This window comes from Octodon degus, unplaced genomic scaffold (genome assembly GCF_000260255.1).
Source record: "Octodon degus isolate 3935 unplaced genomic scaffold, OctDeg1.0 scaffold00048, whole genome shotgun sequence".
NCBI classification, from domain to species: Eukaryota; Metazoa; Chordata; class Mammalia; order Rodentia; family Octodontidae; genus Octodon; species Octodon degus.
The window spans coordinates 1,091,582-1,107,685 of record NW_004524624.1 but is presented as its reverse complement, the minus strand read 5'-3'; the positions used below and the strand labels follow the sequence as shown (position 1 = coordinate 1,107,685).

At 39.8% G+C, this 16,104-nt stretch overlaps 1 protein-coding gene and 2 pseudogenes across 1 annotated transcript in view; 1 reads left to right on the top strand and 2 right to left on the bottom strand.

Moving 5' to 3' along the window:
- Positions 1 to 6,518: 6,518 nt before the first annotated feature.
- On the bottom strand, positions 6,519 to 8,267 carry LOC101579692 (annotated as a pseudogene).
- LOC101588868 lies at positions 6,898 to 7,665 on the bottom strand (annotated as a pseudogene).
- A 7,014-nt stretch (positions 8,268 to 15,281) lies between the features above and the next one.
- Positions 15,282 to 16,104, top strand: part of Myot (myotilin) — a 42,648-nt gene continuing 41,825 nt past the window's right edge. Inside the window, exon 1 of the mRNA XM_023716441.1 lies at positions 15,282 to 15,369. The gene's annotated coding sequence lies outside the window, so the exon portion shown is untranslated. The remainder of the gene's footprint in view (positions 15,370 to 16,104) is intronic.

Below are 16,104 nucleotides of genomic sequence, written 5' to 3'. Positions count from 1 at the left end.
TTTATTTTATTTTTGATATTGGGAATTGAAGTCAGTGTCTCTCCTCTTGCCAGGCAGGCAGTGTGCTGCTGAGCTACATACCTAGCCCTGAAATTTCATAATACAAAAGGTTAAAATTTTATGTTTTATAATACAAAATAATATAAGATTAAAAGAGTCATAAAACTGAGGTATAAGTTCTAAATCTGACTCTGATACTGTGCTCTGAGGTTGTAAATGAAGTCCTTTTCTCTGTAAGCATTAATTTTCTCTGTTAAACAGCAAATATAAAACTCATCTCAATACCCTCTCCAGGGCCGGGGAGTTAGCTCAGTAGAATAAGCACTTGCCTAGTTTTGCCAAAAAATAAAAAATAAAAATCTATGCCCTTTCCAATGCCTAAAGTGACAGCAGGTATTATTAAGTAACTACAGGCATACTTACAAGTTCGGTGGCATAGGAAATGTATATTATCTTTATAAGCTTCAGTTTCCTTATCTGTGAAAGATGATGAAAATCGTACTTAATTTTTAGGACTTGTATGCAAGTTAAGTTGCACATTGTAGGTTAAAGCCCTTGGCAGGGCACTTGTCACAAAAGTAACCCTCAATAAAGATTATCTATCATAATTACTATTATCTCTTGCTGCATTTCAGAAATATCACTAAGTGAAATCTGTATGATTGATTAATTCATTTTTGCGGTACTGTAGGTTGAACCTAGGACCTTCATCCAGAGCTACACCCTCAGCTCTTTTTTTTAAAAAAAATTTTATGTTTAGGAACAGGGTCTCAGTAAGGCACTAAACTGCCCAGGCTGGACTTAAACACGATCCTCCTGTAGACATGTGCCACCATACCCAGCTTGTACTTTTCATAATGATCCTCTTATCTCTTCCTTTCTCCATATCTCCTTTCATTAAAATAAAGGCAAGAAAATCTGCAACTTCACCCTCTAAAATTATATGGAACAATACGGCCAATGACACCAGCCAGGAGAGGTCGGCTCTCCTTCCCAGTAAGTTAGAGCTGTGAGTCTGGAAAGACAGAGGTGCTGCTCTCGTCATTTTCAGAATATAGTGTGCAGCTGCCCTCCTGGAATGCTACACATCCCGAGGTTGCTCCCAAGGGCTAAAAACAGAACTCGGTCCAGCAGCCCAAGTCAGCTAAGCTCATTCTTTTACAAGGTGGCCCCATTTCAAATAAAATTGTGCACTCTCTATGAACCCCCTTTCTCACCAAGAGTTAGTCTTCCACACAGAATGTGAGCTCTTTGAGGGGAAGGTTAATTTATCTTTTAGAGCTTATACTCCAAGCAACGCAGTTCGGACACAACAGATACTCCACCAGTGTTTTGGGTTTGGTTTAAGACAGGGCCTTGCTACGTGCCCAGGCTGGCCTTGAACTCAGATGCTCAAGTGCTGCCCTTGCTTCAGCCCCCAAAATAGCTAGGCCAACAGGTGCACACCAGCAGACCTAGCTAATAAATGTTTGTTGAGTGAAAGAACTTTTTATTCTTTTGTTTCATTTGATTAGGAATAGGACAAGAACACCAGTAAATATACAAAGTACCAGTTATTGAAGAGATCTTCCTAACAATTTCTATAGGGAAATTAAAATAGATCACAACTTCCAACTTATTATGGATCCCTAAAGATGAGCCTGTACTCACTTTCTCCTCATCTTTCCCTATCTATCTATCTATCTATCTATCTATCTATCTATCTATCTATCTATTTCTGTTAGTTACATAGGTTTCATATTTTTACAAGATTGAGAGAGTAAGGGTCATCTTTTAATTTTTGAAGCATCCAGTACAGTTCTTTGTATATACAAGATATCTGGTGCATTTACTGACAAAACTCTAAAGAATGAGAATATAATATTCAACCCAAGTTAAATTATAAAGTATGTAGGCTTTTAAAAGTGTATTTTATCTTTATGACCTTTTCCCTTAAAATATATGTGTTCATAGGATGTCAAGAATATCCCTATCAGGGCCGGGGAGATGGCTCAGTAGAATAAGCGCTTGCCTGGCAAGCACAAGGGCCTGAGTTCAATCCCCAGTTCCCAAAAAAAAAAAAAAGAAAAAAAAGAATATCCCTATAACACGAGCACAGAAGGACATTGAGGCAAGACCATGCAAGTCCAAGCCACAGGCAGGCATTTTATTGGGATCCTGTCTCAAATAAAAAAAAAAAATATTAAGAGAAATGGATGGGGATATAGCTCAATACAAAGGCCCTGGATTCAATCCTTAATCCTTAGTAGTGCCATTGAAGTTTTGCTAACCTACCTGCTTTGCTAGGCAATATTCTGTTTACCTAGGAACAAATAAAAATAAATGTCAAGAGGCATATATATATTTTAATCAAGTGAATTTGAAAGAAGAATTTACAACATTAAAAACTATGTTAGAGCTATGTACAATGGCACTTGCTCCCAATACCAATTCCTCAGGAGGCTGAAGCCAGAAGGGTGCATCGTCAAGGGCAGCCTGGGCAACTCGGCAAGACTCTGTGTCAAAATAACATTAAAAAGGTTGAGAATATTAGACAGTGATACAGTGGTTCCACAGCCCATGCAAAACTCTGTTGAATCTTCAGTATTACAAAAAAACTGATAGTTTTACAAAAGCTTCTTCAATTTCTAGAAAAAGAGGCTGGGACAACCACAAACCAAAACCACTGGACCACTAGGCCTCTCTTGAGCACTTCACTCTCCCTACACTCTCCCAAACTATTTAGCTCTATGCACTGATGAGCCAAAAACACTGAGAATCTAGAAGATATGAAGTAACTTTAGGTATTATCTTTCTCAAAGAAAATGGCCAGGATACAAGTAAATCTCATTTCTTGAAGTTAGTGGTGAGCTAAGGCTTTCTTGTTCTTTGAGTGGTTGCTTTATTTTCCATTCAAGATGATATACTTTTGGCCACTGCCACCAGATGGCTTCCATTTGCAGTCCTTTTCTTTTATTTGCCCTAAAGAGTAAAAGAGTAAACCAATCACCCTCATCCTCAGCACACCAGTCCACGGTGCCTTATCAGTACTATTTCTTAAATAGTACTTGGCAGATACAAAAATTACTGCTGGAACACACAATTTCTTATCCAACATGCCCATTTTATAAAGACAGAATGGGAAGAGAGTATATTATCCATCCAAAATCACCAGATCCAACCACATAATCTGAACTCCCATTTCTCAGCATTATACTCAACAATGTCTAGCCACACAGATGATCATTGATAGATATTTTTATGGAAAGGAAATAAATTTAATTGTTTCTTCTTTGATTAAAACAGCTGGCCACTGTGTAGAACATGCAAGAAAGAGGTGAGCATGCTCTCTAAACACTGCAGCTTCCAGGCCATGTGATAGATGCTCTAGAGCATTTGCCCAAGCTCCCACCTAGCTTTTGCTTTTGCTGCCCATTTGTCTGATCTTGGGAAAATTACATTTCTTAGTCTCAGCTTCTTCCCTTGTAAAATGAAGATAATCACAGTAACTATTTCCAAAGGTTGTGTACTCATTCAACCAATGCAGGGCCATATCAGATGGTGGGATGCGACGATGGATGAAAGTGTAAAATCTACCCCTAAGAGCTCACGATCTTCTAAGATTAAAGGAGATGATCAATATAAAATAACTAGCAGACAATCTGGCACCTAATAAATAATCAATAAATGTTAGTGGTGTTTTTGCAGTTATTATCATTATTGAAAATGTACCATATACACACATTTTAAAAGCACATCAGCACTCTCACAAAGAGATAGCCACAAGCAAATTGTAGCTCATAAAACAGTTCATACAGCAGTGTTGCACAAGGACAGATATTATCATTGTGGTAATGCTTTTCCTGAGTTTTTTAACAGCACTTGGCTCAATACTGCAGAAGAACCAGCATGGTATATAAAAACACAACATAAAGAACGTCACGTACTGAGAGAACTGTTTCTTGTAAGTATCTTCATCTTCTTCCATTAGGTAACGCATACAACCTGTGACATTCTGACCCATGATGCACTTCTGATGTACTTCTGCATTGAGCTCCTTGCTCTCAAACCCATAACCAGGGAATCATTTGGTACTGTGAGGGATAGACAAGTCTCCATCCACAGCACCCTTTAGTGCTCCAAAAACATTATTACCAGTTCTGGAAAGGCCTGCATCCAAATAGCAGGCACCAGCTTTCGCAGAGAGCAAATTGGTCAAGCAATGGTCATAACTCATCCACATGGCTGACACTGACAAAGGATCTACAAATGTGGTACAGGGTTTCATGATAAATCCTGAGGGGATGGGGCCGGGGAGATGGCTCAGTGGAATAAGCACTTCCCTGGCAAGCACAAGGGCCTGAGTTCAATCCCTGGTTCTGCAAAAAAAAAAAAAAAAAAAAAAAATCCTGAGGGGTTTTAACTGACCTTGGCAGATACAAAAGTTACAATTCTTGTTATATAGGTCTTGCTTTATCTTGATCTTAACCATCCAGCAGAAAAGTATAAAAACAAAGTATAAAAAGTAAAGCTATATTAATATGCTGAGCTGTAAAAGGCTCAAGTCAACAACTTCTGACATTGCCAGGCCTATGGATAACCCACTACTATAATGGACTACTGGACTATATTGGAATATTTTGCTGAATTCACACACCTACAATATTTAAATGACAATGAAATACCCTTCCCTGACAAAACTAAACAAAAAAGGGGGATACAAATAGATATACAGCTGCATTCTCTTAATTCAATGACTGGAGTGATTTATTCCAATAGTGTTTGTGGACAGGATTTCATGTCTGCATCTTATACAATGAATAGCCACTAAGACAACAATATGCAATGTGTTAATTATTGAAACTGTGCTAGTAATCGTTTTTGAAATGGTCTCATTGCTATTTGTTTCTCAATAAAGTTATTTTTTAAAAAAATAGGCACCAGGTTTATCATCAGTGCTTTCCACATTGTATTCAACTCCACTCCCTCCACTTGGCCTTCATAGACTTCATCCATGCCAAACCCACTGAGAAGCTTGCACAAACAGTTCTCTCAGTACATAAAGAACAAGGTAACCCCAGACATGATGGAGAAGATGTATAAGAAAGCTCAGGCTGCTATACGAGAGAATCCAATCTATGAAAATAAGCCAAAATACCTGTTGCCCAGAAGAAAGATCAGATAACTCAAAAGAAGGCAAGCTTCCTCGGAGCTCAGAAATTGGCTCCTGAGCATTAAACCAAATTTCCATGAAAAGGGGCTGGGGAGATAGTTCAGTAGAATAAGTACTTGCCTGGCAAGTGCAAGGTCCTAAGTTCAATCCCCAGTACTGCCAAAAACAGGGGGGGAAAAAAAAAGATGTGCTATGTAGCAACTTGCCACAAAGAACAAATTTCCATGAAAATTTTTCAGATAAAGACCAATAAACTTATTCATCGATCAAAAAAACAAAAGGGAACATCATGTAATAGGTGTACTTCCAAAAATATAACTTCTTCTATAGGGATCACTTTAGTAAGTTATAAATCAAATCTTAAAATAAGAAACATAAATTAGGAGGTAATTACTTATAAAACCATGAGAATCATCAAAGATTTCTTTTTAAAAGTTGGCCTTCCTAGTACATCCAAACTATGATGTATTGTTTAAAATTCTGTATGACTAATAAGTACATGAAAAAGCAACATCCTTAATCATTGAGGAAATGCAAATCAGAGCCACAAATAGGCACCCAACACTCCATACCCACTAGACGGCTGTAATTTAAAAAACAGAAAATAAGGGCTGGCACAAATGTGAAAGAATTAGACTCTACATTCACTGCTGGTGGGATGTAACATAGTTCAGCCTCTGTGCAAAGAGTTTGGCAGTTCCTCAGAAAGTTAAATATAAGAATTACTGTTCTAGGAATATACTCCAAAGAACTGAAACGGATATGCAAATATGCTCACAGTGGTACCATACACAATAGCCAAAAAGTACAATGGCCCAGATGTCCATCAGTGGTTAGATGGTTAAACAAACTGTGGTGTATGTATATAAAACAGAATATGATTCAACCCCAAAAAGGAACGAAGTACTGATGTATGCTACTACTGGACTCACGGGCTAGCATGGTTTCTTGCTTTAGTAATAATGGAAATTAAAACTAAATTCAAAGCATGAATTTACAGGGAAAAGCTTTCATTATAATGTAACAGGGACAAGAAAGAATCTAGCTTGAGTAGTGTCTTCAGGGAGCTCACTCTTATGAAGAGGACCACACTGCCCAACCACAAAAGCAGGATGCCAGCTTTTCCTTTCCTTACATGAATTCTAATTAAGAAGCATCGTATTCAGAATTGTAGCGCTCATACTGATAATTTTCAGAAAACCACAACAGCTTCTTTGCCATTTAGGAGTACATAGGGTACAGCTGTTCACCTGAATTTATTCTTAAATAAATGACTACTGTCACTCTAATTTTCCTAATAGTTATAGCTCTGTTACAGGTTACTGCCCACAAGTTTATGTTGTAGACTTTGTCACACAAGATGGAATTACAAGGCAACCACCCCCAAAGTCTTAGGGTGATTGGGATAGGATCAGTTAAATGAGGAAATAGGTGATTCCTGGGTAAAAGTTTATAGTTTTTTTCCCAACACATCTTCTTTTTATTGAGCACTCGCATTTTTATCCTATGTTGCTCGTCTGCCATCTCACACTCTTGCTCTATCTGCAGGGTTTTAGCCACATGCACCTTATTCATTTGCATCAGCTACTGTTGTAAGACTGGTATTTGTTGATGGTGTTCTTCCTCATGCATCTGTTTTTTGTATTGAAGATTAAAATTTAATTTTTCCATTCAGTGACTAATGATTCCACTCTGATCTTCTCTCTGCTCGGTGAAACTCTTCTGCAGACCACATATACTTTTTTTTACTCTCTCAGACAGTGGGTAATGGAAGTGTTCTGCTCCACATCAACAGAAAGGTCAAGAAAATCTCCATCTTTGTTACTAACAGTTTCACAGTTCAAAGATCGGGGTTCATTGGTGAGTGGTCCCTGAAAAATCTCATGGCCCCAGTTGAGTTCCGGTTTATTATATTCTGCAGGTTCATTCATGTTGCCATTTTTTTTTAATTTCCCATTTTGTTTTTCTTGTTTCTTTTCCTCCTGCAGTATGTCTGCAATAGTGTTCAGCAAATAATTTAAAAACTCGTGTGCGTCCTGCTGCATGTAGTTATCACAGAAATCATTCTCTTTTCTCAGCCTTGAAATGAACTTCCTTGGTGGGATGACACCGATCCTTCTTCTGTGTGGTGATGCTGTGGAAAAGGTCTGCCAGGCACCTCAGCAAGTTTTCCTTTTTTCTTTGCTGGGCCTTGTATGCCAACACATTCTCACGGAATGGCGGGCAGAAATACAACGCCTGAATCGCGGAGTTGCAGCAGCATGTATTCCCAAAATTAACCAATCCGAAGTAGTGTTCATTGATTGGAAACTGCTCTGGACCAATATCTTTTTCCAGAGCAGAGGCATTGGTGCCCTACTACAGATGGAGGCGATGTTTCGGACAATCATTAGTCTAAAGGTTGCAGCGACCCCGCACGGCCATCTTTACGAGGTGGAAACAGGACGGCCCAAGGTGGAGCGTTCTGCGAGGCCGGCGGCAAGGCGGCCTGGGTCCGGCTTTCAGTTTGGCTGAGGAGCCCCCCATGCATCTTTTCTAAAGCACCCTCCTGAGAGGTTTTGTTCCTGACATTTTTTTTTTGGCTGTTATTTTGACAGCGTAACACGAGGGTTCAGGTCAAGAGGTCCCTTCAAGTACTGGGAAATGCACGAGCTCTTTCTCGTCGTCTCACAGTTCTCTGTTTGAAACAGCAAATGATTCCTGGACAGCAGCATCTGGGTGGGACTCTGGCTCTGCCTTGAGCGGGCTCTGCAGCAAGTAGAGCTGCCGGGCAGCAAACCAGCGATCTTCTCCTTCCCCAGCCCATGGGTGCTCAGCGTTAGGCTAATGCTCCGCTTAACTTTCTCTCTCCTTTCATGGGCTATAATTTCTTTTGGTCTGAGCCTTAATGTTCTCCCAACACTTCATCAGCTGTTTGAAATCCTGCATCAATACAGTTGGCTGAGAGTTTTACTCAAGCAAGCGCTTGCCAGGTACATTGCTTGAGGGCAATAATTCATGCATAACTTTTCTTACATTCCAGCACATGCTTATGCTTTTCCGCTAAAGCAAGCAAGATGCTCTTTTTCAATTCTGAGAAGTATTTGAAAGGTTTTATAATTTTGCTGTTTTGCATTTTCCATGTTTCTTCAGGCAATTAGCTATCCTTCATGCCCTTGAATCTGCTGCTTTCTTGTGGAAGCCATAAATATCTTTATTTCAAGACCCACTCGGGGCCCATTTTTCATCCTGTGAAAACCAGTTTCCATTGTCTCCAAAAAAAAAACGGAAAGAAGAAGAATGAGAAGGAGAAGGAAGAGAAGGAAGAAAGAAAAAGAAAAGGGGCTGGGGAGATAGCTCAGTAGAACAAGCACTTGCCTGGCAAGTGCAAGGGCCTGAGTTCAATCCCCTGGTTCCGCCAAAAAAAGAAAAAAAGAAAAAAGAAAGAAAAAGAAAAAGAAAAAAGAAAAAGAGGAAAAAAAGAAAGAAAGAAAGAAAGAAAGAAAGAAAAAAGGAGAGAGGGAGATAGGGAGGGAGGGAGGAAGGAAAGAAAGAAGAGGGAGGGAAGGAAGGAAGGAAGGAAGGAAGGAAGGAAGGAAGGAAGATTAAATGGAAAGAGGCCAGCTTTTAAGGATCAGCTAAAGTGGGCTGGGGCAGAGTTGCTTATCCCAAGTGTGATTTCATAGCTCAAGCTGAATGTTCATCCTCCTGGTCTGAAGGGCAGTTTGTTCCCATGGGAAGAATACACATAGTCTGAGGGGAAACCTTAGCTGCATGAAGCTCTGTTGGAACGTAAGGTGACCATAGACTTAGGCAGTACGGACTTGCACCTTAGCTGAGTGTCTCTGTAAATCTCCTCTCCTGTTATCCTTCTTCTTGAAGGGCAATAAGATGGGCTCGGTACATTTAGGGGTAGTGAACTGTACTTTGTCAACTTGTAGACAGATACTCTATATCTGACTACCATGCCGATAAGCAGAGTTGATAAAGAGCTGACTCAGAGCTGTCCAAAATGAAAGCCAAAACTTGTTCTACTTTTAGTTGACTTTTGGGCATTTGTAGGCCGAAATGAACATGATGACTGTTAGCAAAGCTCACTTTATTTCTCTATCTCATGAGAAAATACAACCTGAATAACAGGATAAAGGCCTAAGAGTTAGTTTGCTCTTTGTCCCTATGGTGGTCTCTGACTACAAAGGACAATGTCAGATAAGTCTCCAAAATGTTATGCTCATGAAAACATCCAGACACAAAAGGTCGTACATTATATGTTTCCATTTATATGAAATATCTAGAACAAAAAATTGACAGCGATGGAATCCAGTGTGAGGGTTGTTAGGGGACATGGAACAAAAGCAATGGGGAGAATGTTCTTGATGGCTGTGGGGCTTCACTTTGGAGTGATGAAATTGTGTTGGAACTACAGAAAGTTTTGTGCTCCATTATGAACTTAATAAATGCCTCCAAGTGTTTACTTAAAGTGGTTAATTTTACGTTTCATGAAATTTCCCTCAATCATTTTTTTCCAAAAGGATACATACATAATCAGCAAAAGTAGGAAAATGCAAGAAAAAATTTATGAGATTGCTCAGCCATTTCTGAAATCCATATAAATGACACTAATACTTATTCTCACTGAAGGAAATATTGAGGAAAACTTATAAGAGGACACTATTCTGGACTGAGTTCCTACACTTGTCCCCAGAAAACAAAACCAAAACACACTCTCCTGCTAAATACCATGTAATCAAAGTGAAGCTTTAAGGAGCCAGCTAAGACTACAGAGTTTTTCATGAAAACACAAGCAATCATTTAGAAAGAAGGGGCCCAGTGAACTGAGCCAGCATAATAGGGAAATCCTCTCTGAGTTAGCTCTTACAAGAACAGTAACTGGATGATAATCAATCTGTTTTAAGAAAAAAAATACTGTTTTTTTATTCCCACCTCTAGAAAAAACAAAACAAAACAAAACCTGTCCTGTCAGCTCCAGTAAGAGCATCTATTCTAGTAAAGCATCAATTCTAGTTTATAAAATGAGATACTACCCTGATTCACAGATTACTAGTAAAAGCCAATTAAATATATAAGCTAAGATTGTTGCAAATTCTGTTGTTTTAACAGAAGGAACTTAGAGTGCTTACTAAAAGGCTGTTGTTGTTTTTTTTTTTTTTTTCCATTAGAAGATACTTCTTAAGGTAAAATGTTGGCTGCCATACAAATATAAAATGAACATATGTCAAACAAAGGTTTATTATCTTTGATAATAATAAGCAAAGTTTTATTTATTCCTAATTAAGAGATCTAATAAAATATTGTAGTGTTAGTGGCCAATTGTACTTCCACAAGACACAATTCTCTGTACATGGCACACACATGTAATCCCAGCACTAAGGAGCTGGAGGCAGGAGGATCACTGAGTTTGAGGCCCATCTGGGCTGCAAAGTGAGTTCAAGGCCAACCTGAGCTACACAGTGAAACCTTGTCTCAAAAAGACAAAAACAAACAAACAAAAAACCCCAATTTATTTGTATTTCTATAAACAAGAATAATTTGTATAATCCTCACTTTTCCCTATGTAACAGAGTTTAAAATAGTTCAAGGATGGTGAAAGGTATAGAATGAGATAACCCAGAAAGCTTCACTGATCAGCGCCTACAGCTCCCAAGGACACCTTCTGTAACTTCTGCTTTTCAAATTTCACACTTTTTCTTCACATCCCCATGGCAGGAACTCACTCCCTTGGCAGATGCCTTCTCTTTGCTGATTCTAGGCTCTCACTTTTTTAAAGAAATGTTTTTAAGGCAGAGTTGGCTTGAATGACCTGAAACTCACCTTGAGCTGTGACAGCCTGCTAAGAACCTGCTCGCAGGGGGCCAGATGCTGAGTCACAGATTCCTGCAGGTAACGGAGCTCTTGAGGCTGTCAGCACTGGTGATCACGTTGCATGAGTTATGGTCGCACAGGCCACCCTTTGATGAGGGAGACTGTTTTTAATGAGTCCTTCCAGGATAATTTGCCTTTTCCCCCACACACAACTACTAGAAATGGAATAACACTGAATTCTACCACCTTCTATTAGGACCAACAGCATGATGTCATTTTTAAACAAGAATAATTTGAGAACTATGAAGTGAAACAAAATGAGACAGACGGCCTCTCTGAGGTGTTTAGAAGCACTGACTGCATTGAATAGCTAAAGAAATGCTTGCACCATGCTTCATACACTTGCCTCCTGCAAAGGTAGCTGGACGCTTCAGCCTTTTCTTTGTGTTTGATCTATTGCACTCCCTAGCTGCTCAATTTTTGGTAAACAGTATATTCTCGATCAAGGCTTGTTAAACTTAGAATTTATTAGAGTAAAAGCCTTTATTTATTACAGAAATTTTCAGCTTGTTCCCAGTAACAGGAAGTTTCTTTATTCTATTTTTCTTAATTTTATTATTTTTTTAAATTTTTTTCATAATTTTATTGAGAAACAAATAGCAATGAGACAGTTTCAAATCAAATTGGTAGGACAGTTTCAATAATTAACACATTGCATACATTCTTTCTAGGGGTTAATTGCTGTACAAGATGCGGACATGATATCCTATTTACAAACACCATTAGAACAAATCCCTCTATTCATTAAGAGAATGTAACTATATATCTATCCTAACCACTTTGAATACACAGATACAAAATGGACTATTATTTTTTTTTAATTTATTTATTTGTGTGTGTGTGTGTGTGTGTGTGTGTGGCCAGCTCAGCCCACCAGGGGGCGGGGCTGGCTGGCATGTGGTGCTGGGGGATTGAACCACGGTCCCTGTGCTTTGCTAAGCTTGTTCTAAGTAGGTGCTTTAGACCACTGAGCCATCTCACCAGCCCCTTCTTTATTCTATTGAACCTCAATTCTTTTTATTGTACAGTATTTTAAATGTATTGATCAATTTGGCACAACCCATCAACAGTGTATAAAACAGAAATCTTAAGCTTCTGAGAACAAAATGCCTTTTCACAATTTAAAGTACCTCACCATAAATAGGAAGATAATCAGTGGGGAAAGGGGTTTGGATAACAGCTTAAAAAGTTATAGTCCAATAGGAAAAATAAATACTAATGTTTTCTCACATAGCAAGATAACCATAGTTAAGAATTATGTATTGTATATTTCAAACAGGCTACAGATAAGATTTTAACTGTTCCTCTCACTAAGAAATAAAAATTATTTTTGGTGACAGGACACATTAATTTGTGTATATGTCATGCCATAATATATACATGTTGAAATGTCACACTGTACCTCATAAATACACATAACTATTTGTCAGTTAAAAAGAAAATGAGGGGGCCAGTGAGATAGCTCAGTGGACTGAAATGCCTGCTTAGGCAAGTTTAGGCAAGTGCAGGGACTGCAGTTTGATACCTGGCACCACATGCCATGCTAGCCCTGTGGGCTGAACCGGCCAGAGTCCAGGTGTAGTGGCTCACACCTATAATTCCAGCTCTGGGGAGGCTGAAAGTAGGAGGATCACCACAAGTCTGAGCTACATAGTGAGACCCTGCAACAACCAAATACATTTTTTTAAAAGAACAAATAAATAAAAAAGCCAGGCTCTGCAGCTCAATGCAAAAGCACTAGATTCAATTCCCAGTACTGAACAAAAAAAATTACATTAAGATTGAGCATGGTGGTGCACACCTGTAATCCTAGCATGAGGCTGAGGCAAAAAGACCAAAAGTTTGAGCCCAGCCTGGGCAATTTAGCAACTAAATCAGACCCTGTCTCAAAATTTAAAGGGGGTGGGGTTCACTCAGGGTATAGTTCAGAGAAAAAGTCTTAGGTTCAGTCTCTACTAATAATAAACAAACTAAGACTTAGGAAAATCAAGTGTTTCTTATGACTATCTACAGTACCACATAGATGCTTTACTGAAGCCAGTGCTAAAATGACTATCAAAAATCAGTAAAATTATAATCAGACTGAAACAACTGTGGCTAGCCTCCAGTGTTTTCAATGGGCAGCTTAAATTTCCTTTAAATGCCAATTCCAAAATTCTTTAGATTCCAGCTAAAAATGCCTTGCTCACCACAAGACACTGACTCGGCCCTGGCTTTTATGTCTTCATTCCTGTTTCGATTTGCTGTGCAATTATTAGTGGCTAGCTCAAGGTCACTATTCTTTGTCCTCTTTGGGAAGGATCAGGACTCTCAAATGTGGTCAATAGGGGGAAACTGGACGACCCTTCTCCAGCTCCTCTAGTTGACACTTAGCCTCCTGCACACAGCTGTCATCCGGCTTGTGCCCCTTCTTGCCAAACACTCTGGACTACCTCACACACAGCCCTGAGGGTCTCTTTCTGTGGGGACAGCACAGCAGAACTCAAGAAAGACAACTGACAACGCTGTAAGTACCTTTGAAACCAAGGCTGCTGGTTGGCTGGGATTTCTTAAATTGATCCTATAGATTAGGAAAATCAAATGTTTTTCCTTCCTTGGGAGCAGGACACAGAATATGATCCTGATGCTTTTTATTTGTAGGAAGTTAGTACAATAGCTTCCAGCTTCTACTCTCAGGGCTAAGCACATTGGCTCATTCACATGTTCATTCTGTAAAGAACTAAGCAAAATGCATGAAAGATTTCAAAAATGTTCTTGGGGGGAGCTCAGTATTCCCTGACTGGATCCAAACATCTGGAGCTGGTAAAGTCTTCACATTTCCCAGCAATCCCTTCGGGTCAGTGTGCCCCGAGAGGCGGGTGCCAAAATGAGTGAGTAGCAGGCAAGACTGAGCAGCACCTTCCACATCTGTCCTTGCCTTCTCTTTAGTGTTGTCCAGGCCTTGGACTCTGCCCTGGGGGAGGCCAGGCCAGGCGGAATCTGCTAGTAACTAAAACTGAAAATGAAAAAAAGCAGGCAAAGATGAAGAGAAAATGCATTGTCAGAGAAAGAAAGGAGGGGTGTCATGTGGGGAAAAAAGAGAAAGGAGAGGGTAACAAAAAGATAATGTTAATATCTGCTCTTCACCTAGCATGACAGGGAAACTTGGGGTCATTCTGTAGAGCTCAACTCTGAATGCTAAGAAAAGAAAGTAGGAAGGAAGGAAGAAGGGAGGAAGGAAGGAAGGAAGGAAGGAAGGAAGGAAGGAAGGAAGGAAGGAAGGAAGGAAGGAGAAGGGAAGGGAAGGGAAGGAGGGAGGAAGAAAGAGAGGGAGGGAGGAGGGAGAGAAGGAGGGAGGAAGGAAAGAAGGAAGGGAGGAAGGAAGGGAGGAAGAGAAGGAGGGAGGGAGGAAGACAGGGAGGGAAGGAGAGAGGGAGGAAGGAAGGAAGGAAGGAAGGAAGGAAGGAAGGAAGGAAGGAAGGAAGGAAGGAAGAGAGGGAGGGAGGAAGGAAGAGAGGGAGGGAGGGAAGGAGGGAAGGAAGAATGAGACCCTTAGATTAATTCTGACTGACAGGCTTTTTGCTCAGGGCATCTGGAGAAACAATGGGAACAGAAACTCAGCAACAGGAACCTTTGCTCTGTTAGGTACCTTGGATCACTGTGCAATCTCTGGGCTCTAGAGAACTGACATCCTGAGAGGTCTTCTAACATTTCCAACTATTGTAGAAGCTGACTCCTCTGGGGAAACATGGAAGCCCAATGGATGGAAGAGATGGAGCAAAAACATATTTGAAACTAGTAGAGATCAAGGGATTTCCCCTGACCCTGGCTCTGAGTTTAATTTCCAGTTCTCACCTTGATAAATTCTGTTATATTCTAAAGAAAGTGAAGGACTACATATGGGAATTTGATAAGGACAACGGATGTGTGAGGACAAGGCTCAAGCTTTTACCAATGCTAGTTGGTGGCCAAGTCCATTTTTCACCCTGGCTCTTATTTGCACTGTGTATTAGAAGAATACATGATGTCAACACCTCTGGCAGACAAGTTATCTCCATACTCAACTCCTGGCAGAAGAATTTGTGCCCCAATTTATTTTTAGTGCTTTCCTACCTTAGTAATCCAGTCAGCTGAAGAAGAGCCAGCAACCTGACTATTCTCTGAGCTCACTGCCCTTATTCATTCCTTAACAATTAGTAAGATATTTAGTCACCTGGGGGAGACTCTACCAGGAGGTTGAGGTCCCAGCATATGCAAAGTTTCAGAGGTCACACAGGATTGTCATTCCAGCCAAGTGGAAGTGTGGGCTTCACAGTTGCATTGGTGGCAACCTTTTATTCAAGGGAGAAAGACAAAGAGGTTACTAACAAAATCAGGTATGTAATAGCTATCATTTTATTAGTAGGGTGGAGGATGGGGTGAAAGAATTTTGCTTTACCCTTTATGAAACATGAGACCTTAGGTTAGGGCACACATTCTGCTAATCTTAAGCTTCAAACTGGACTGATGGTAGGAGTTCATGATGAATGAGTCTTGTCAAAAAAGATGCAGAAAGTGAAATGTGGGAAGTTAATTAACCATTTCCACATCTTTGCATTTGGGTTTAATCTCAAATATTTAGTTTAATATCAACCTCATACAGCATGTGAGGACAGATTTACCCAACACCAGCTGTTCTCATATTTAAAAGCTGTACCACAAAGATAAAATTAGAATCAAGTAAGGATCATATTCCTCAGCAAGAATTCTTCTCTATGTCCCACTGATGCCCTGAGTCACAACTGTCATGACAAATACCAGCATTATTGTTGTTTTTCTTAGATACTTCCTATGGAGTCATAGTATAGAAACTGAATAAATTACAAAAAGAGGTATGTGCCCTAAACTCATGGAACTTTATCCATGAACACAAATTTATTTTCAAGGTCTACAACTGGAAGGAAAAATACAATGTTCCTGCACTTTTTCCTTCTCTTTCTCTTTCTCTGTCTGTCTGTCTGTCTGTCTGTCTGTCTGTCTGTCTCTGTCTCTCTGTCTGTCTCTGTCTCTCTGTCTCTCTCTGTCTCTGTCTGTCTGTCTGTCTGTCTGTCTCTCTCTCTCTCTCTCTCTCT